Source organism: Megalobrama amblycephala, linkage group LG9, assembly GCF_018812025.1.
Source record: "Megalobrama amblycephala isolate DHTTF-2021 linkage group LG9, ASM1881202v1, whole genome shotgun sequence".
NCBI lineage: Eukaryota > Metazoa > Chordata > Actinopteri > Cypriniformes > Xenocyprididae > Megalobrama > Megalobrama amblycephala.
In genome coordinates this window covers 3,927,664-3,951,638 of record NC_063052.1, presented here as the reverse complement: position 1 = coordinate 3,951,638, position 23,975 = coordinate 3,927,664, and positions in this window count along the sequence as shown.

Below are 23,975 nucleotides of genomic sequence, written 5' to 3'. Positions count from 1 at the left end.
TTTTTCCCCATATTTTCATGTATATTTTACTTATTTCAAGTGGCCATAATCTACTTGGTGATAATCTGATAACTGATACTTACTGGTTAATGTCCTGATAAACACCACAATGATACAGGTGGCTCAATAGAAAGCCACACAATGAATCAGGTTAACTCATATGACACCAAATTAATACAATAAACATTAACTAAATACATAAAATGTAACACAAAACACCCAATCTACCTAAAGTACATTACTACTGATAACAAAAATGAGAAACAAAACTGTTTAAAGAAAATATAATCACACAGGACTTCTGATAATGTGCTTTTACGTTTTTGTTTTGTTTTTACTGTATATTATATGGTAAATCTTTTTTTTTTCTTGCAAAAATCATAAATTTGACAGTATTTTGCAGTCAAATTGCATATTATGCAATGCTAAAGGGTTAGTTCACCCAAAATGAAAATTCTGTCATTAATTACTCACCCTCTTGTCGTTCCACACCCGTAAGACCTTTGTTCATCTTCGGAACACAAATTAAGATATTTTTGATAAAATCCAATTGCTCATTGAGGCCTCCATTGCCAGCACGATAATTAACACTTTCAAATGCGCAGAAAGCTACTAAAGACATATTTAAAACAGTTCATGTGACTTCAGTGGTTCAACCTTAATGTTATGAAGTGACAAGAATGCTTTTTGTGCGCCAAAACTTTAAAAAAAAAAAAAGACTTTATTCAGCAATATCTAGTGATAGACGATTTCAAAACACTGCTTCATGAAGCTTCGAAGCTTTACGAATCTTTTGTTTCAAACTGCCAAAGTCAGGTGATTTCAGTAAACGAGGCTTCGATATGTCATAAATGTTTCGAAATTTCAATGATTCACCACTGGGGGGCGTGACTTTGGCAGTTTGATACACGCTCCAAACCACTGATTTGAAACAAAAGATTCGTAAATCTTCAAAGCTTCATGAAGCAGTGTTTGAAATCGCCCATCACCAGATATTGTTAAATAAAGGGGTATTTTGGGGTTTTTTGGCACACAAAAAGTATTCTCGTCACTTCATAACATTAAGGTTGAACCACTGTAGTCACATTAACTGTTGTATGTTGTAACTGAAATATGTCTTTAGTAGTTTTCTGGCCATCTGAAAGTGTTAATTATCTTGCTGGCAATGGAGGCCTCACTCTGCCATCGGATTTTATCAAAAATATCTTAATTTGTGTTCCGAAAATGAATGAAGGTCTTATGGGTGTGGGGATTTTCATTTTGGAGTGAACTTACCCTTTAAAGAATTTACAATTTGTAAGGTAAATTACATTTAACCAATCAATCAATGTGTTTACTGTAGCATTTTTTGTCTCTTTCTGTAAAAATGATAAAACTCTATGCAGTGAGAATATTCATAGTGACCAGGTGCTATCAAAAAACCATCTAAAAAACCACCAGAAAATACATTTCATTGAAAAACAGCACACAGTTTTGAAACATTGGGTGAGTAATTCATGACAGAATTTTCATTTTGGGTGAACTATCTCTTTAAAGAAAAAGCGGTATCTAATGTGTTGATGCTATTAGCATTAGATTAAGCTTCACTGCCTTGACAAATTATGATTCTAACACATTGCCGACATATGTTTTGCATTGATTTTCTCCATCATTTAATCAATATGAACTGCCCCTGAGTGATATTCCAAGCTTTAAATATGCTTTGCAGTAGACAGCATATTTTCAAATGTAGGATGCATATTCATCCTCATTATTATTTAGATTGTTTCACATAATTTACAGATAAATACTGTATGTGTGCATTTGGCCGAACATGATCCATTTGCGATGCCCATTTTCCAGGTGTAAAGTGGATGTCGCGTGGGAGTTCACATCAGCTGTTGAATGCCAGCTTGACCCGTCCTTCTCATTTGAGTGACCCTGTCTACATCCTATGCACTGTACCTGAACATCTGTGTGAGGTGGCCTGGGACATTTGTAGGATGGACTGACATCTGTGTTCCTGTAAGTATGTGCGTGTGTTAACAAAATCTGATGCAGCAAAGACAGAGCATTAGAGATTAGAAGGTGAAATTTAGATGTCAAAATAATATAATATCCCCACATCAAATGTGACAGAGTCCAAGTAGAGCTAGAGCCGGAGAAAGTCAGGGAGTGAAAGTAGGCTTATTCTCATCCAGTGGCAGCGCACCTGCACGGCAGGACAGTGAGAGGAGCAGGTGCATGGCAGGTGGCCCCACACCTGTCCACACTAAGGTGAGAAGAGAGACAGCTGGCGCCCTGAGTCATCTGATGGGGAGAGTTCAATAACCGCTTGTATAAAAGTCTGTCTTTACAGCTCATATGGCTCTTGGCGAAACAGACGCACACCTCTCCTTGTTCTAGCAAAGTCCCTTAATAATAAAGAGGCTGTCCAACACCTGTGCGCTCTGCCAAATATATGAGGTGTTATGTAATTTACATGCTTTGGGAAATCAGGTTTAATAGTAACCTGTAATTCGAATGGTGGAAGACTTTAATATGTGGGTTGAATAGAAGCATACAAAAGGATAAGATCTGATTTGAAATTTTCAATAAAGCAAGGCAGTGTAGTCAAACTGGTTACATTGCAGCTTATTCTGGCCAAAAACTTCCCATTTAGACAGGAAGAAATTGTCTGACTACAGTTGTCACATACAAGGGCTTTTCACACTTGAAATAGTTAACCCTGGGTCATTCTGAACCCCAGGTAAATGGAATCCTGGGTTATCTTGCTTTACATTTCACACTGCTCATAATTTACCCCAGGCTAACAATTAATCCTGGTTATTCATAAGCTGATGTTTCACATTGTACATTCCTTAACCCTGGGTTAACGTTCTTATTTTGCATATTTGTGGTGCCAGTTTCATTAGGGATTTTCACACTGCGCATTGACGTTCTAAACACCACTTTTAACCCCAGTTAAAGGAATGTTTCACACTTGTAATTTAGATTCGGGGTTAACACTGCTTTTTACCCGGGGTTATGAAACCCTTTTGATCTAATACAGCCATGAGTCTTTTTGGGAAAGATGCAACAAGTTTTTCACACCTGGATTTGGGGATCCTCTGCCATTCCTCCTTGCAGATCCTCTCCAGTTCTGTCAGGTTGGATGGTAAATGTTGGTGGACAGCCATTTTTAGGTCTCTCCAGAGATGCTCAATTGGGTTTAAGTCAGGGCTCTGGCTGGGCCATTCAAGAACAGTCACAGAGTTGTTGTGAAGCCACTCCTTCGTTATTTTAGCTGTGTGCTTAGGGTCATTGTCTTGTTGGAAGGTAAACCTTCAGCCCAGTCTGAGGTCCTGAGCACTCTGGAGAAGGTTTTCGTCCATGATATCCCTGTACTTGGCCACATTCATCTTTCCCTCAATTGCAACCAGTCGTCCTGCAGCTGAAAAACACCCCCACAGCATGATGCTGCCACCACCATGCTTCACTGTTGGGACTGTATTGGACAGGTGATGAGCAGTGCCTGGTTTTCTCCACACATACCGCTTAGAATTAAGGCCAAAAAGTTCTATCTTGGTCTCATCAGACCAGAGAATCTTATTTCTCACCATCTTGGAGTCCTTCAGGTGTTTTTTAGCAAACTCCATGCGGGCTTTCATGTGTCTTGCACTGAGGAGAGGCTTCCGTCTGGCCACTCTGACATAAAGCCCCGACTCGTGGAGGGCTGCAGTGATGGTTGACTTTCTACAACTTTCTTCCATCTCCCGACTGCATCTCTGGAGCTCAGCCACAGTGATCTTTGGGTTCTTCTTTACCTCTCTCACCAAGTCTCTTCTCCCCCGATAGCTCAGTTTGGCCGGACGGCCAGCTCTAGGAAGGGTTCTGGTCGTCCCAAACGTCTTCCATTTAAGGATTATGGAGGCCACTGTGCTCTTAGGAACCTTAAGTGCAGCAGAAATTTTTTTGTAACCTTGGCCAGATCTGTGCCTTGCCACAATTCTGTCTCTGAGCTCTTCAGGCAGTTCCTTTGACCTCATGATTCTCATTTGCTCTGACATGCACTGTGAGCTGTAAGGTCTTATATAGCAATATAACAAAGAGTGAAAAATTTAAGGAGGTCTGAATACTTTCCGTACCCACTGTATACAAACAGTTGTTTCTGTGTATGATAGGAAAAATGTCAAACGGCGTTGTAAAACGCAACAATTGGAGTGAAGAAGAGACCGTCATTCTTAACTTTTATAGTTTGAAAAGTTAATTCAGGAAAAAAACCCTTTATATTACAGTCAGCAATGAGGACACGCAATGCCTTTGTGTAAACAGGTCACATGCTGCATTTGTCCAGTCAGTAACACTGACACAAATATGCAAGTAAGGACTTTAACCTGGGGTTTAGGAATGTGCAGTGTGAAACACCAGCTTATGAATACCCTGGATTAATGTTAACCCCAGGTGTAGTATGAGAAGTGTGAAATGTGAATAAAGATAACCCAGGATTCCATTTACCCGGGGATTAGAATGATCAACCCAGGGTTAACTATTTCAAGTGTGAAAAGCCCTACTGATTGGATAAACAAAGCACACGACCTGTTTACACAAGCTCTAGCAATGTGCATCTTCGTATTGACATCTGTACTATTGAGTCTATACTGAATTGACATTCCGACTATAAAGGTAAGAACGAAATATTCTCTTTTTCACTCAAATTGTTGTGTTTTCTGTCAGCATTTGACAGTTTTCCTCTCAAACTCTGATTTTACCGTTTTCGTGATGTAATTTTTCCTCTCAAATGCTGAATTAACTTTTTATATAGAATGCGCTGTGTTTTCGTGACTGTCCAAAGCAGGCCAATATGAGTTCGCGATTGGTTGCTAACTCTGTCTCGGAGCAGGGTTTCATAACCCTGGGTAAAAAGCGGTGCTAACCCTGCTTCTAAATTACAAGTGTGAAACATTACTTTACCCGGGGTTAAAAGCGGTGTTTAATATGACTATAACCCAGGGTTAAATGCAGTGTGAAAAGCCCTACATACATAGTCTTTAATATTTAAATTGCCTGCATGTTTTAGGATTTTTCTGACATATATGTCACATAATTTACAGTTATATGTAGGATATTATATGTAAATTTGGCTGAAAAATTGGGTAACGTGACATACAAGGTCCAAAGTGACCAACCACAATTTGTTATTGTAATGTGACCATTTAGGTGCAAGAAATCTGAAATTGGGCATAATTTTGAACAGAATATACAGAAGAATCTCCTGTTTAAAATAGTATTTACAAAGTGTTTTATAGAAAACATAATTAACAATGGAAGAAAAAAAAAATAGAGTAAAATATCAAAATAATAATATTGTGCAATTCTATGAATAATAGTAATACTAAAAGTAATATAGAATTAAAAGAATAAGAACATAAAATACATAAAATAAGACAATACATAAAATACATTGATGTCATCAACCTCACAAATGTGATTTAAAAACCTCGGCATACTGACAGTGTAAATCCAACCAATCGTTTTGGAGCTTATTATTTTGAGACAGCTATTGCCATTTTTGTGTGCAATATGCCCCAGACAGTCGATGAACGGTCAGTGGGCGGCCCGACTCTATCACTCTCTTGCTGTGTCCTTCTCTCAGGCATGTCTGTCCATGGCTCAATTTTCCATTTTTACTTATGATCTGTAGAGAGACTGACCCCTGACAGGAGAGGGTCACATGGCAATGCTTGCGCACCAGGGGTCTAAGACATTTACAACTGGTTGTCATGGCAGCAGTATGAAATGCTAGGAGTGACAGGTCTGGCGAGTGCAGTCTGGATACTGGCCTAAACCAACTGTGAAGAGTCTGGAGATTTGTGGTGTATGTTATATGTGTTGTGTGTTTTTCTGTGGGTCAGTTTAGTATGTTTTTTTTGCTTCACAGTTTTTTATTATTTTTTATTACTATAGCTATAAAACCCTCAAGGCATTCAGATACTTTGATACCTAGAAACCTAGAAATGCAATTTCAGATGTTGAATATTAGTTTTCTTTGATCTTATTTGAGACAAAAGCATGCCTGTCAGATCAGGTCATTAAAATTTAAGTATGTGTCTGATGTTTTGTACTAATTTCCTAATAAGTAAATTTGAAATATTTTAGCAGTAATAATACTTTTATATTTTCTGAAGAAACTGTCAAAACAGCGTTGTTGTGGGCAGTTGCCAGTTAATAGTATGCTTACTGTTATATTTAGCAGTACAGTAGCAAGTAATAGTATTTTAATATAATTTTTTTATTTGATATAATAGTATGATTTTGCTTTAGCATGCTTATTAAGCACCATTCTTTAAGAGCTGTGCTTCAGACCAAAAAACAAAAAACAAATATCCATCAGGCAATGTCGTTCCTTCTACTTGCAGTACAGTGCACGGTTTTCAAATAATTTCCAGATTTCAGAATTTCAGTCACTGCCGTCTCAGTTTGACACCATTGTTCTCTTCCCAGAGTCTTGCTCTTTTTCCTGTTTATATTCCAGTACACTGTAGCTTGTTAGTCTGGGCAGCAGGCAGAGATGAGGTCTTCCAGTTTGAGGTGGAAGAAGGTGGCTTTCCTGAGCAGTTGCTGCCTGTCTGTTAAAAGGAGTCCCCTGCTTCGCTCTGCAGTGACCCTGACTGTAATGATGTATCTGTGAAGACACACACACACACACACACTGCAGCACAAGGAAATTACCCTACGGCATGCAGCCAACACATCCGTTGGAAGGTGATCCAGACCGGCTGTATATTTACATCAGTGGGACATTCCAATTACGTTCTCTTTAGGAATCCTAGTTTTCCTACCTTTTTTTCCAGAGCTGTGTCCTGCTTAGCTTTGTCCACCTTGTGCCTAGTGAGTCCCCACAGTTTTGGTGATGAATCACTCCTGGACAACAAGTCTTCAATAGAAGTAGGCTGGTATTGTGTTAAGGCACTCTGCCATGGATCTTGTTATAATAGAGCTGAGAGTGCATCCTGCAAAAGCAAATGTCAATGCCACTCCCTAGGGCAGTGCACAATAGCCTCCTGTTTTTCCCTACCATGATGCCTCAGCGACAACCAGCATACACAAAGCCACATGTAACTCCGCATGCTGTTATTGTCAGGGTTTCCATGGCAACATCCGAAAGGAGCATTGAATGAAATCCCATTTAGTCTTGTAACTCTCACCTGTGGGGTTAGGGACAGCGGTGAGGTGTGGAATGGGCAGAAGAAGTGTGGAAGTGTAATCAAAGGATGTTCTATGCGCCCGAGGTGATCCGCATTGACAGCAGAATCCAGCTGATGCTCTTTAACCCAGGTTTGGTCTACACAGGCTGGATTAGTGTGTTTACATTTGACTGTAAGTGAAGAAAGTAGTTGGGCTGAAATATTTATCAAGGAATGAATCACACCATTGGGGCTGAGAGAGTCACGGCCAGTGACACTTCACTTCAAACGTGTGTGTGTGTGTATGTGTTCAGTCATCCTAGGTTTTCCCCTCACAGATACTCATTGATCTAAAAGCCCATTCAACCCTCTGAGGCCATGCCCTGGGTCAGACAGGGTGTTAAGTATAGATGAGATGAGGTATGCAACATTGAGGACAGACCCATCTTCACAAATGGAAACTTAAACTTCAGACAAGAGACATATATATACCATTTCAAAGGGAATTTTTATAAAAGCCCATCAGCCATATGACAGGTTTTCTGAGAACTCATGTGTTGTGACAGGCCTTAACACCCTCCAGCAGAGTTCTGATTGGTTGAATGACTGAAGCATGGGTTTTTTTCATGTTTTAATGGGCTTAGTATTGCTCCTCTACCTCTGTCTGCTTGTAGCTAGGAATTTAAGCTCGTTGAACCATAAGTCAATCCATAAAATGGCCATATGTCAGGTATACATAAATGTTCTTTGACTCATGCTTTTTCACACAGTGTTTCATGAAAAATCTGTGTAGACAAGTGGTGGTTTCACAAAAGCTTTTGATTATGACACCTATTTTCTGAATGTAGAGTCAGAGTCAGAATTTGAATGTAGAATTCTAATGCAATTTGAATCCAAATTGCAGAATCTGAATGTAAATTTGAATTTAGAATCTGAGTGCAAATCTGAATCTGAATTTAGAAAAAAAAAAATGTGAATCTGAATTCAAATTCAGAAACTGAATCAAATCGAATGAAATCAATTTTCAGTTCAGTTGATTCTGATTTGATTAGATTTTATATTTATATGCTCATAGGCTTGGAATTCATACATTCACTAAAATGCATATGTTCAAATATTTGAATTATTTTAAGAATTTATATTAGTGGTCAAACAATGTATCACCAAGGCCATTGTTATCGGCTGATAGTTGTATGGCTATCACTCTTTCCATAATGTTTATGTGTTAGTTCAGTAGGTGGAGAATGGAGGTCTTTAGTGTCTGTTCGAACACAGTCAACCACATGAGCGTTTCCACTACGAAAGCAATCCGGTCAAATGCGTTTTCGACTACCTCTGGAAGTGTTCGAAAGTGGCTCTAAGCTCAAAATACTTTACACCCCGTTTACACCTGTATTTAGTGTTGTCCACTTGTGATCCGATTGACCAAAACGCATTTTAATACCAGATGGAAACAGGACCTAAAGTATAAATCTCTTCATTTTATTTATTTACATATTTGAGTTCTTTTTTTTCTTTTTCTTTTTTTTTTTTTTTTTTACCTGACCCTAAAAGATGCTCTTGTATCACTGACGTCTTTGTGTTTATGTGAGTGTGTGCAGAATTTAACCTGCGAAATGAGTTGGTTATATTTATTCTGTTTCAGAAAGGTGGGCAGCACTGTTTTGCCGACGGATTTAGAGTGATCAGTCCAGATTTGCATTGTGTTGGAGGAGAACAGGGAGAGAGGACCAAAATTGTGGGAGAGGTACGAGTCACTGTCAGCCATGCATGAATAAAACACCCACCGTGTCAACTGCTTGGTTGCCCGCGGCAACAATGTGTTTACAATGCTGACTGTACAGAGATGGGAAGTGGAGGCTTATGGGGGAGCAGCAACTGTATCACCACCAGCAGCACCAAGGTAAAGCCAGAACCGCATAAAGCTCCTTTTATCTTCTCCTCTGCACTGCCCATATCCTCGCACTTCATTTCCCGCAAGACAGCGACCATCTTAGGGTTTTCTATTTAAAACCATATTTATATTCAGGCTCATGTGGACGGTCTGCTTCTCTAAAATGTTTCACTCATGTGGTATTTTATTGAGAGGAGCTGACCTGCTTTTCAACTAGTTTCTTTCTATAGCTGGGATGACGTTAATACGCTTCAATCCAGGAATTTAAAAATAAAAGTCCTTAAATGATTTCAGAGACATTGACTATGCCAAAACACACAGAGTAGACATCAAATGGAGGTCTTTCCCATAACAGATTCATTGTTGTGTACCATGCTGTCCTCTGGTCTGGCCTGCTGAGCGTCTCCCTTAGGACCGTAGGGCAGTTCTGCTTCATATCACAGCCTACTTCTGATGCTCAGAGGTTACTAAAGCAGAGGAGATGTGGGGTTTCATCTCCTGCTTGTCAGATATAAATTAGGTGCAATCTGGTGGTGATTAGATTAATTTAGTCTGCTGCATTTATGTTGCATGTCGAAAGCCCCCAGAGAGAGTGGCGAGGAACTACCACACCGCGCCACACAACTCAGCCATGCCATCTTCTTTCTCTCTGAGGGATAATTTACAGACAAGCAGTATAATGCCAGATCTCAAACCATGCCAGATCTCAATGGGAATTAAGAAGTTTAGTGTTCCAGCTTTCTGATGCCACAAACGAGCAAGAAGATGAAATGGGTCTACTGGGGAACTCTGGGAAGCCTATTTGAAATCTGACACATTGAAGTGATCTTAATGCAGGGTAGCACTGTTTGCTTGAGAGGGGATGTGTGCTGGGTTAATTAAGCTTCGCTTAAGATGCGCTTCTAAATGGATGACAGCAATGTCAGCCCTTAAGTAAATGATTCCTTGTTTTTATATTTCATTTACGGTTTTATTCCTCTGAGTATGAAGGTATGAAGTTTACAATGTTTTCTGATGACAACAATGCCAGGAAAGGGCATGGTTTTAGTCTGTGCTGGTCACCTCTTACACCTCCACACCCCATGCTGACCTTGTCACCTGATCCAGGGCATGTTTTGAAAGCTGAAACCTCTATATACGTCCTCAGTGTTGCTATGAAAGAAACGGTTATGACAGCAACATCAGCGCAGACAAACTCGCTGACCTCCCTCCCTCCCTGTAGATCTGTGCATTTCATTGAGAGCAAAGATAAACAAACAGTGTGAAGGCAGATGAACAGGATTTAAAAGTAGAGGTTAGGAGACAGGAGGAGACGAGGCAAATTAAGATGAGACAAGACAAGACAAGACAAGAATAGATCAAACAAATCAAGAAGGAAAGAGTCAAAAAGAGAATATGGAAAATGAGAAATGAGACTAGAAGAGACGAGAAGATATTAAATAAAAGTGAGATGAGACAAAGTAGGCCATCTGAGATGAGACAAGAGGAGATGAGACAAATTTAATTGAGAACAGATGAGATCAGAGTGAGATGAGACAAGAAATTATGATTTAAATTAAGATTAGATTAAATAAATGGAGAAGAGATGAGACAAAGCGAGATGACACATGAAGAGGTCAGGGAAATTGAGATGAGAAGAGAGGAGACAAATTGAGAAGAGAAGAGACCCGCAAGATGAATATGAGGAATTATGTTTTTACATCCCGAATTCTGGAAATGTTGGGACGTTTTTTAAATTTGAATAAAATGACAACTGAAAGACTTTCAAATCACATGAGCCAATATTTTATTCACAATAGAACATAGATAACATAACAAATGTTTAAACTGAGAAATTTTTACAATTTTATGCACAAAATGAGCTCATTTCAAATTCGATGCCTGCTACAGGTCTCAAAATAGTTGGAACAGGAGCATGTTTACCATGGTGTAACATCTCCTCTTCTTTTCAAAACAGTGTGAGGACGTCTGAGCATCGAGGTTATGGAGTTTTGTGTTGAAATTTGGTCCCATTCTTGCCTGATATAGGTTTCCAGCTGCTGAAGAGTTTGTGGTCATCTTTCATTTAATAACACGTCAAATGTTCTCTATAGGTGAAAGATCTGGACTGCAGGCAGGCCAATTCAGCACCCGGACTCTTCTACGATGAAGACATGCATGTTGTAATAGCTGCAGTATGTTTTGCATTGTCCTGATGAAATCCACAAGGCCTTCCATGAAATAGATGTCATCTGGAGGGGAGCATATGCTGCTCTAAAACCTTTATATACCTTTCAGCATTCATAGTGCCCTCCAAAACATGCAAGCTGCCCATACCGTATGCACTTATGCACCCCCATACCATCAGAGATGCTGGCTTTTGAACTGAACGCTGATAACACGCTGGAAGGTCTACCGGAGGACACGGTATCCATGATTTCCAACAAGAATGTCAAATTTGGACTCGTCTGACCATAGAACACTTTCCCACTTTGAAATAGTCCATTTTAAATTAGCCTTGGCCCACAGGACACAACGGTGCTTCTGGACCATGTTCACATATGGCTTCTTTTTTTCATGATAGAGCTTTAGTTGGCATCTGCAGATGGCACGGCGGATTGTGAAAGTATTCCTGGGCCCATTTAGTAATGTCATTGACACAATCATGCCGATGAGTGATGCAGTGTCGTCTGAGGGCCCGAAGACCATGTAGCAGGCATCAAATTTGAAATTAGCTCATTTAGTGGATAAAATTGTAAAATTTCTCCCTTTAAACATTTGTTATGTTATCTATGTTCTATTGTGAATAAAATATAGGCTCATGTGATTTGAAAGTCTTTTAGTTTTCGTTTTATTCAAATTTAAAAAACGTCCCAACATTTCCGGAATTTGGGTTGTAAAAGATGTAAAAGATGAGATGAAATTAATAGATTAAAGATGAGATGAGATTAGATGAGAGATGAGACAAATCAAGAAGACAGAAGGGAACAGACAGCGAGATGAGATGAGAAATTATGATTTAAATTAAGATGAGATGAAGTAAATTGAGAAGAAATGAGGCAAAGTGAAATGACACAAGAAGAGATCAGGTAATTTGAGATAAGGAGATGAGAAGAGGACAGAAGAGAATAGACAGTGAAATGAGACTAGAAGTAGACAAACTGAGATGAAATGGAAGACATTAAATACATTTAGATGAGACAAACTGAGAAGAATAAAGACAATGTGGGATGAGACAAGAAGAGATCAGACAAACTAAGATGAGGAGAGATGAGACAAATGACAGTGAGATCAGAAATTATGATTTCAATTAAGATGAGATTAGATAAATTGAGATGAGACAAAGTGAGATGATACAAGAAGAGAGCAGGCAAACTGAGATGAGAAGAGATGAGATAAAATAAGATGAAATGGGATAAACTGAGAAAAGACAAAGTGAAGATAATTTAAGATAAGATGAGACAAATTGAGAAGAGAAAGGACAAAATGAGATGAGACCAACTGAAAAGAGAAGAGACAGTGAGATGAAACTGTGGAAGAGAAGAGGTGTACTGAAAGGGAAAGGAGAGGTAGGGGAGTGTTGTTTTTTAGTGAGCGTGCTGTTCTCCAGGAAGCGCTGAGTATTGGTATGCCTCTCTCTTTCCCTCTGGCTCTTACAGCTGTTTCCTCCCATCAGCCCCTGCAGGAGGCCACAACACCACACCGATCTGTATTACACAGCCCCCAGCCCTGCCTGCCTCAATACAAGTCATTTTCATCCCAGCATGTGCTGTTTCCAGACAAACTTGCACACACACACAATCCACATTATTCAGAAAGGAAAATGCAGTCATTCCTCTAAAGTGAGGTAAGCTGTAAAAGTGGGACCCAGCCAGAAGATAAACATCTCAGTCTTGGATCAATATGAGTGGAAGTTTACCATGACCCTTGGGCTGGAATGAATCCATAGAATCCTGCAGTTTAAAGCTATTTTAAACAAGTAATGAATGTTGAAAATTAAGGCATGAGCTTTTCAGATTTATATATTTATTCGGTGTAATTTTTCATTGGCTCTTGCCAACGCAAGTGTCACTTTCACTATTGCTTTTTATATTCCTCCCTTATTCCAAGTATTTTATACTGTTTGAGCATGAAAAAGGTTCACTCCAAAAGGAGTTATTCCTTATATCAGTAAGCACTAGGGGTGTAAGAATATATTGTGTCACAATATATCACAATACAAAAATACAACAATATGTATCGTGAATGTATTGTGTATAGTTCACCCAAAATTAAAATTACTCTGTGAGGAAAAAATTCAAGTTTACAGAGCTTTAGTGTCACTACTACATTAAACTACTCTATATAAGTAAGCAATAAGGTACTCGAGGCTGTGCTGTATCGTGAATAAGTCACGGCTGAAGGGGTTGCTTCGCGTCATGCCAAACAGTGCCCTTCAGCCGTGATTTATTCATGATACAGCACTAGCCTCGAGTACCTTATTGCTTTTATAAAACGGTTACCACACAATACAAATATTAAAGCCAAAAATATGTATCAATACAACTTTTATGAAGTGAACATTCACTAAAGCCTTCCTTTTGCCAGAAAAAAATAGTCCCTGACCGTGAACAGCAACAGAAGTTACATTATTACGCCATTAGATGGTGGCAAATACTGTCTTTATGAGTGTGTCATTCAGACTTTTACATTGAATTGTTGTGAACACTGAACAAGATGCAACTGACAAATGCTTTGACTAGCGCTGTCAGTCATGGGAAATCCCTTTAACTGTTAAAAGGACAGGATAATACATTGGACATTTAAACAGATTTTTTAAGTACATAGGACTGACCTGAAGGATAATGCTAAATCTGAATGCAGGTAATAAACTTGCTTACTCCATCTTTTTCTCACAATACTCTTCTACACAATACATTAAGCTTCAATGAATAATATCAATTGGGAACATAGTTTACGTTGCTAAGAGTGGTTGCTAAGGGTGTTGTGTAGTGATACACAGAACCGCTGGGTGAAGCGGTCATAGCCATGTTTTATCGTGGCTAAAACACAGCTATTGACCAATCAGAATCATGGACAGGAACTAACCGTTTTATAATGTTGAATATAATCTATAATAATGTAATTGGGGAATATCTGTGGGTCCAGATTATGCCAAATGTCTTATGTTACCAGTAAAAAGTGACCTACATTATTTTAAATGTATCTAGTCAGTGACGGCATATTTGTCTGAAATAATTCTGTATTTTAAGCTTCAGAATCTTGAATATTTTTATTTGGTGTCACTATTGTCCTGTACATTGGGTTACCAGCACCAAGTCCAAGCCTATTCATTTCCATCCCATTGTAATATCAAATGTTGCATTTTAATCAACAGTACATTTTTTGTTAACCTTTTACTATATGTCTTGGAGTATTGCAATAATATCGTATTGTGAGTTCAGTATCGCAATATATATATATATATATATATATATATATATATATATATATATATATATATAAATGTGACATTAGTTTTTTTATATACTTTTATAGTTTTTTTCCTGCTTTGACTCTTCACAAAAACACAATTTATTTCTTAATGTGTGAAACTTTTTAAACTAGCACAAAACTACAGAAAGCACCTTTATGATTTTCACATAAAGTAGCATATGATTGAAAATCCCATAGATTTACATTAAAGGAGGGATTTAAGCCATGTCTAGAGACCAGACTATAACAGAGACTCGTAAGTGGACTTTTTTTTTTTTTTTTGTCTTGGGACCAGAAAAAACACCTAGCAACCATCTTGTAATTCCCTAGCAACCATATAGCACACCCTAGAAATTCCACAGCAATGAGGTTAGTTGACCCAAAAAATGAAAATTGTTATAATTTTCTAATTCTCATGTCGTTTCAAACCTGTATGACTTTCTTTCATCTGTGGAACACAAAAGATGTTTTGAAAAAGTCCTCTGTTCATGCATTGAAAGTCAGTGGGATCCAGTTTTGTTTTGGACCTCACTAACTTTTCATTATATGGACAAAAACAGTTGAAACATTGTTCTGTATATCTTTTGTGTTCTGCAGAACATGAGGGTTTTCATTTTTTCTTTCATTTTTGACTGAACTATTCTTTTAAGATCAACCTAGAGAAGTAACAGATGACAGATACTTTGTACAATCATGTTTTGGTGTTTCACCTGATATCTGAAACATTTCAGAAACTTTTTTCAGAGGAGCATGTTGCACCATTTTCATGAGCTCAGCACGTGTGTTCAAAACAGCAGCTGACAGCCAAGTAGCAGACTTATTCATGTGAACAACAAGACAGTTATCTCTCCTCTCCCTTTTCCTTTTCAAAAAACATAGAAACACTGATCTCCTGTGAGCCTTCTGGGCTTTCCAACACTGCTTTAATTACTGTCTGCTTCTGGGGTTCAGACTGTCCACATGGTTGTAAGGGAGGAAAGATGTTTGATCAGTCTAGTGAGGTTGTCTTGACTTGCGTGACTTTGCTGTGCTAGTTTTGAACCTTCTTGTATATTGTGCTTTTTCCTTCCTGTAATCCTTTGCTGCAACCCTGCAACAAATCAGAACCTCCCCTGATCTGTCAAGGCTTGTTTTTCATGTCACTACGCTCTGGACCTAGTCATTACCCTCTCGATTCCCCAACCCACCACCGTACCACAATGCCCTTCACATCGCTGTTTCAGGCTGTTGTCTTCTATGGCATGGTGGTTGAGTCACTGTATGTGTTTCTGTAATAATTTTGGCGTTGAGTTACTGTAAATGCACCAGGAGAGAGCTCTCTGCTTTGAGGTCATGCCCATTGAGATATGAGATGACTCTAAGATTAGCCCTGCTGATTTCATCGTGTGAGATGCGTGGCTAATTGTCACCACAGTGCATTTGGCTTCACTCAAAGGGAATTTCATAGAGTGACTGCTCCTCATCAAAGTGCCATTGTTTGAATGCGAGATAGAAATAGAGAATAACACACACAGAGTTTGTCACAGATGACAATCAAAACCAGACACCATGAACCAACTGAAACAGTGTACTTTCACAGTGGAAGCTACTTTGAACTGTAGCTTCCACAGCTTACTCATTATGTAAAGTACTGTAGTTAAACCACTCTTTTTAAAAAGGAATTTGCCAAAGAGTAAATATTTTTCATTTACATATACTATCGACATTGTAACAATAAAAAGCTTGTTGAAAATCTTCAAACCTACCTCTTAAGTATGTTTTAAGGAAGTGAAGTCTATATCAGTGATCTAATAAAAGGAGTTTTATTTTACATAAAGTGGGTTAGAGGTCTGCACGGGACTGTTTTTTTCGTCTGTGTTCACCCGCTATCCGCATATAGTGATTTTCTTCCCGACCCAACGGGTCCCGCTAAATTTAGACCGTTTCCAGAATCTCACATTTAAACTTCCCCTAAAGAAAGAGAGTGATTGGGGATAACAAATAAAAAATGTTGCATAGCATATACAAGATTTTTATTTGTTATTTGTCTTATGATGCTGTCAACACCCTAAAAAATGTCAGAGAAAAAATGTCACAAAGAATAGTAGGCTAAATATCACAGAGAAAAATAGGCTAAATTAAATAGCCTACAACATGTCCCTCAAAACTATAGGCTAAGCCAAAAATACATATAAATGAAAACTGTTGGCTTACTAGCTATACTGCAAAATAAAATCTTTAACATCCACGCAAGAACAGAATGACACCGACTGACGACCGTTTCAGTATGTCTCTCCTCCAAAATCCGATCATAAAGATTGAATGTTCTCTGAAGGTGCACTCGCGCAGACCTCTAATGCAAAGAACATATCTTGCCAGGTTTCTCAGGACAGGGAACTGGGGACTGTGTAAATGCCACCACTGCAGAAAGTTTTGTTCACTTCAAGTTCAAGCACAGATGCGCTGATTTCAAGGCATCTCGGGAGCGACTGGTTTATTGTCAGACCACGCACTCCCACCTAAAGTACACTATAGTTACTGACCGCAATCCGCAATCGGGTTATGCAGACCTCTAGAGTGGGTTGCCCCATTTTGAGATCACATGACCTTGCTTTATCTGCATAACCCTGTAGTTGGTCCTTTTTGCTTCTTGAATAATTAATTATGTGAAAAGAGCATTTCGCAATTGCATTAGTAACTGAAAAATTTGCTTTTGGGTGACATTACAACCACGGCGCTAAGTGTCAGTATAAGCTCATGACAACAACTTTTTAACTTAAGAGCAGGTGTGACTATTTTTAACTCGATATGCAAGTTTCGGGTATCATCCACTTTCAGTTATTTTAGTTGTACAAAGTCTGTTATGCTGCTTGACATAATTTTGTTGTAAGCTATGTAGTCGTGCCTTTTTTGCTCCCAAAGTCAAACAGAGGAGGGCAGGAGGGGGCTTAGGTGGAGGATGTGGGGCAAACTGAACAGAACCTCCTGGAGGAGGGAGGAGCCAAGGTGGAGATGAAGGCGGGAGGAGCCAGGGCGTTATCCCCAGCAGGAACCCCATGCAGGATGGCGGAGTTGAAGGATGGAGGATCCATGGTGTCTACTTGGCAGGTGGAACCAGGGGGTTGACTGACTAAGGAGGAGAAGATGGTGGTGGAGACCCAGGCGCAGACGAAGAGCCGATGAGATCATGAAACACAAAAGGTCCTGGAGACCAAGGCGGAGCCACAGGGACAAGTGGTCAAGGTGAAGCCTAGGTGCTGTGGAGGACTGAAGCAGAGCCTGTGTGACTGAGGACCAAGGTGATGTCGGAGGGAAGGTGGAGTGGAAGGACAAGTCACAGATGAAAGCCCAGAAGTCTATGGCTATGGCTGAGCGACGACTGACCAAGACGGATCTGGATGGATGAGGAAGCCCAGTGGAGCCGAAGGGACTATGGGCCAAGGTGGAGCCAAAGGAGCAAGTAACCAAGATGGAGCCAACTGGTCTACGGGATGAGGTGGAGTTACGGGTTTGTAGGTTCTAGGAGCAGGTTTGTGGGTTCTAGGCTACTAATACTTTTCATCTCTTCAAAAATGATCAAGGGTACTGAGTTTAGCACACTTATATCCGCCTTGGCTGAAGGGACAGGGCTCCACTCCACCCCCTCATATTCCACCAAAATGCCCTTGGGAACGAACAGTATTGCCAGCTCATGCACCTGGTCAGGCATTTTGTCGGGCTAAGGCTCTGCTCTGGTGCTGGCATCATGGCTGGCTCAAGCTCAATGACTGCGGTGGGCTCTGGCTTTAATTCTGCAGGGGGCATGGCTGAAGGCTCGAAGTGCGTTCCTTTGACAGTAGCGTTGTGATCCTCCTCAATCTCCAGGATTTAGTCACAGCAGTTGATTTATTAGCAAAGCTCAAAAAGGTTACAGAGACACTCTGGATATCACAGGATTTAAACATGAACAGAACAGAATTGAACTCGACAAGAACAAATCATTAACTGAACAAACATAGGATTTAAGCAAACTAACCAATGACATCAGGTGTAAATTATCAATCATTGAGAAATAAGGGAACTAAATCAAATCATTGAGAAACCATGGATAGGAAACAGAACCAAGACAAGTTCACACTAACCTAAAACAAGTATATCCATATCACTAGGTGTTGAAATTAGCTCATGACTAATACTGTGCAAAATAAAATTACCAGTGCAATTACTACTAATTACCAGTGCAAAAAAAAAAAAAAAAATGTGCACCTTTTATTCTGCAGTCAGATCAGAATTCATATTTTAATTAATTAAATTGGACACAGTTTACATACTAATAAAACTCTTGAGGCGAGAAAAGAGTTGAGCATTTAACACTTTGCGATAAAAACAAAGGTGCAGGGACTTTGCTCAGGGCTCAAATGATTCATTAAATTGTTAAAATTGGTTCATTTGATTGAATCATCAGAACTGATTCACTAAAATGATTTGTATTTCCTATTAGAGAAAGTGGATATTTTAGGAAAGCATGTTTGATTAACCATAGTTTGTTACTAAAAAAGCTACTCTATTTTTATAACTGCTAAGCTTCTGTCACAATAATGAAAAATGTACTTAGTAGCATTGCTGCTTTTAGTACTTTTAGTCAAGGTCTGCCTTCAACCCCTTCTTTTTTGTTCTTCTCTCATATGTATTTTGGTCTATTCTGTCTCCCTTTGTATTTATATCCTGGTCTTATGATTCTCAAGGTCTGACTAATATTAATCATTTTAATTGTCACTTCAGCTTCCTTCACACAAATAGTAGATGCTCAAGACGAGCCATTTCTGCATCTAACAACCCCATTATATTCTGGGATAAAGGATAGCTGTAGGCAAAGAATATCTTGGAAGCATAACTCACTCTGTCTGAACAGACAGACAGCGGCTGGTGCCAGACTCCCAGCCTCTCGCTCTTTACGTCTGTTACCCCCAGAGAAACCAGCTTGGTCCCATTGATAACTCCAGTGAGACCTGTACCAGTAGCTATTAATTTATATTAGCTCAAATATAGTGCCGCTGATTTTCCTATCCATCTCCCCAGTCCTCTCCGTGCATCTGTGCCTCTTGGATTAATGACTGTTTTCTTTGGACACAACGTATTTCACCCACTATATTTGCTGAATATGACATGACAAATGCCAGAAAAGGGAAAGACGCTCTTGCGTTTGACATTTGAATGGAAAATCTTGTCTTAAGCCAGCAGCTTTATAGCGCCATAGACAAAAGCTGCATGAAAACATAAACAGGATACCGGCACAACCTTAAATGACATTATGTATGAACGTGATGTAACGAGACATGTTATTGCTGCAAGACTGTTTATCTGGCCTACTTTCTGTTCTACCCACGCTCTGTTTATTATCCTCAGGTCTGAAGTTTACAAAAAAGGATAAATTCCAACAACGTAAACATTTAAGTAAGTAAAGTCTGAAGCTATGTGAGGTTTGTCACATACAGATGTCATAGCTCAAGGGCACTGTATTGTATTGTCTGCTGATTCCTGTAGTTTACTGTACATGCTGATTGCTGTCTGTACCTCTGTAACTTTCCTTCTTATTAACCTTAGAAACTATATATTTTTTTTCAGATTAGGATTGGGGATGGTCCTTTGAAACTGTATCTTTTCATTCTACTAGATATGTACAATACAGTTAATCTACCAATTTTTTTTAATTATACCTGTACAACAACAATAAAAAACTTTTAATGTAGGAGGACCGCATCCAGATAAATTCACACTAAATACCACCACTGTTTTTGGAGCATTTCGTATAAATAACCAGTGTTGGGGAAAGTTACTTTTAAAAGTAACGCATTACAATATTGCTTTACTTCCTAAAAAAGTAACTAATTGCATTACTTTTTATGAAAAGTAATCTGTTATATTACTTTTGCATTACTTTTTCACACCTGGACTGATCACAAATGTGATGTTTATCTTAAGTCATTTTTGGTTATTAGTATGGTTGAAGTGGATCATCGAAGGTCAGCAGCAAAGACATTGGTTAATAAAGTGAGATTAAATACATAAAGTATATATTGTTTAATTTAATATATGTAATTATTGCAGGTTTGTGCAATATTCTGAGATTGCATTTCACAGTTTTTATTCATTTTGAGGAATACTGACTGAGTAAATGCTCACACTTAGTCTAGAACTACAATAACCGTCATGTTTACACACAACACCTCTACATTTACTCACAATTTCTTTCAACATGGGGACAGGAGAGCTGTCAGTCAATACATGGAAAAATAAAGTAACTTCTGTTACTTATTTGAAAAGTTAGTAAGATATTTAGTTGTAAATTTAAAATTAATGTGCTATTTTACTAGTTACTTGAAAAAAGTAATCTGATTACGTAACTCAAGTTACTTGTATTTCGTTACCCCCAACACTGTAAATAACAATATTGAATTGTATTTATTGCACATCATTTTATACATATAATCCAGCTCAAAGTGCTTCACAGATAATAATAACATTTTATTATAATAACATCTTTATTCATAGCACATCTTATACATACAATCCTGACATATAGTGCTATAAATACAATTCTTCAAAAGTCAGAATAAGATTTTTTTTAAATATATATTAATAATATATTAATATTATTATTATTATTATTATTATTATTGTTGTTATTAGTCAATATTTTGTAAAAAAATATTGTTTTTCTGACCTGTGAAGCATTTTTTAAATACATGTACTGTATAAAACATGCTATAAATTATTATTATTGTTATTATTATTATTTGCATATTTACAGTGCCTTTATACCACCTTTATACCACATAAAATCCAGTTTCACAGTTACCAATAAAATTTCAAATCGTCACAAACTGATTCTCTAAAATGAACTGAACTTCTCAATGTGAAATCCATATGCAAGAGAGTCACCATTTTAGGTAAGTATGATTATTACCTCAATTCACTCAGCTGTAAATCTGTGTATGCAATACAATATTACAAAAATAGAAATGTATCGTTGTCACACTACTCTGCTACTAGTTGGAAAAAGTAGCTTGTTACTGAAAACTTACCGTTTTCAAAACAGCTGAGCTACTGTCACTCTACTGAAACTACTTTTACTTAGTTATTCCTCAACTCTGCTTGTCCTGTAATAGTGACAGATGTCGACTGTTGTTGCTTCTCTGAGTTGAAGTGTGTGTGTTGTGCACACAAGTTATGCACATCCTCGCACCATGTATGTGTGTGTGTGAGAGCGTTCTCTGTGGAATAACGGTGTGCAGGTATGAATTATTCCACGTTGCCTGCCATGGTGCCGTGTTGATTGACGTAACCCCTTGTGACGTTTCCGTAGTAGAACTGAGCTTTGTTTTGTGATGCTAAAAAGTGCCGGGCGCACAGCGTGCACCTTTCATTTAAAGAGAATATCAGATTACGTGCACTCTAGGCTGATTGGGATGGACAGCGCAGCACACAGGCTAATACAATAAGACCATTAATTGGGTCTGGCTGCGTTGTCCGGGCTCTAACTATGGCGTAAGGATCGCAGGCTCTGCGGTTACATAGTTACAAGAACGTCTGGTCTGAAATTAAATGCAATGTATTCTTTAGTACTGAGAAATCAGATCTTCATCCATGTCTCTGTAGATTCAAAGGCCGTATTTATATCAAGCTGCATGCAGGTCAGTGCTTACATCGGTTCAGTAACCAACAGCCTCGTAGCCTCGTTGCTCTTCTACTTATTTATTTATTTGTATCTGTGCCCTGCATGGGTCACAGTGACCTGATTCCTCTTCCATCTAAAGTGTGTCAGGTCTTAGATTTGGATCCAGATGTTTGCCCTCAGGCATATGAGAGGACAGCTACTTAGCCTCCAAGTCCATCGCTCAAAACACTGGCAAAACACAGTTCAAAAACTGAGCAAGTCATGTGTCCTATTTTATCTTTAAGAGACATGTTTTTATTATTGTTGTTATATATTATCATTGTCAAAAACCGAGTTACATCTCATAGCAAGTCACTTAAGAAATGTCTGGGTTGTAAACAAACTACAAACACGGTCTTCCGTGCTACCCATACGGCATACTATCAACTCCAACTGTGTTCATGTAACGTTACGGTGGCTTATTTTAAAAGGATATCCATCCCTCATGAAACGCCCTCTGCCCCCCGACCGTCCCCATCTCGTCTCGAGGCCGGTGTCCATTACCCCCTGCTTCTGCTGTCCCTCTTCTCACTCTAAAACCAGCCCTGAAGGTCTTCCTGTCCCTGTCTTAACCAGAGGCGGCATTCCCAAAGTAGCGTGTGTTCAGAACAGATCCCCAGGCCTTTTTCAGATTGGTGTTTGCAGGCCTCGGTGGGGTGGCGATGGGGGCAGTTCTCTGTTGCTGTTGAGCTAGAGAGAGGGCAATTGGGCTTCTGAGGATGTTGACTCCGCAGATATGGGTCATGAGAGGATTTGCCAGAGATCAGGGGGATGGAGGGGGGGTAAATACGACTGTTGTGGTGGCACTTTATTGGAGTCATTGAGTTTGTTGCGCTTCAGTAATATTAGGAGGCACATCGTCTGGCTGCATTTAAATGTAATGCCTCAAAACACAAGTGCAACAGATTGAAGTACTTTTAACTTGACACAGCATCATAAAATTATGGCAGTTGTGGTGTGAGATACTTATGAAAGGCCAATTGTTTCACAGGGCCAAATCTTTGACTGGATGTCACAAGGCAGTGTTTCTCAACTGGTGGGTCACGACCCAAAAGTGGGTCGTGGAGGGTGTTGTTAGAGAAACAACACAACAACAAAAAAACTTAATTAAACATTTTTTTCTGATGCACGAGACTTTTATTTTGAAAGACATGTGCGAAAGCTGTTGGCCTTTCTGCAAAGACTTGGCTCTTCTGTCAGACCTTTTGCGTCTTTTGCCACACCTTGCATATGACACGGCGTTCTAAAACCTGGCGCTCAGGTTAAAAGAAGTTCAGCTTTTAAAAAACGTGTCTCTAGATCTTGCAGGGTTTTTTCCATTCCACTGACCTGCGTCTCACGTTGTTTAATGTTATTTTCATAATTTGTTGGGGCCAGTTCACACAGAACACATTTTTGGGGTTAAAATTACGAGCATGCAACTTCGCAGTTACGTTGTCAGTTAGTAAGTCATGAAATTACCAAAAGAGTACGAATAAATTATGTAACTAGTACGTTGTGTGTTAGTAGGGAGGAATTTGCATGAAGGTATGATATTCGTCCTATTCATCAGAATCAGTGTCCATATGTTTTATTAACAGTTCATGTTAGTATTGTGTCTTTACCATAACTGTAGTACTTTGGGTTTGAGCCACATTCCATTCTGAGCCCAGAGCCCTCCCCCGGACAGCACACCAAATATGCATACTCTTTACACTATTCGATTACATAAGTCCAAACTCGTGAGCTTTGTATTGATAGTTTGGAACTGCTATTTAACGGCCTTATATTACTGTTTATTCATCAGTGTTAGTGATATTTGAGAAAT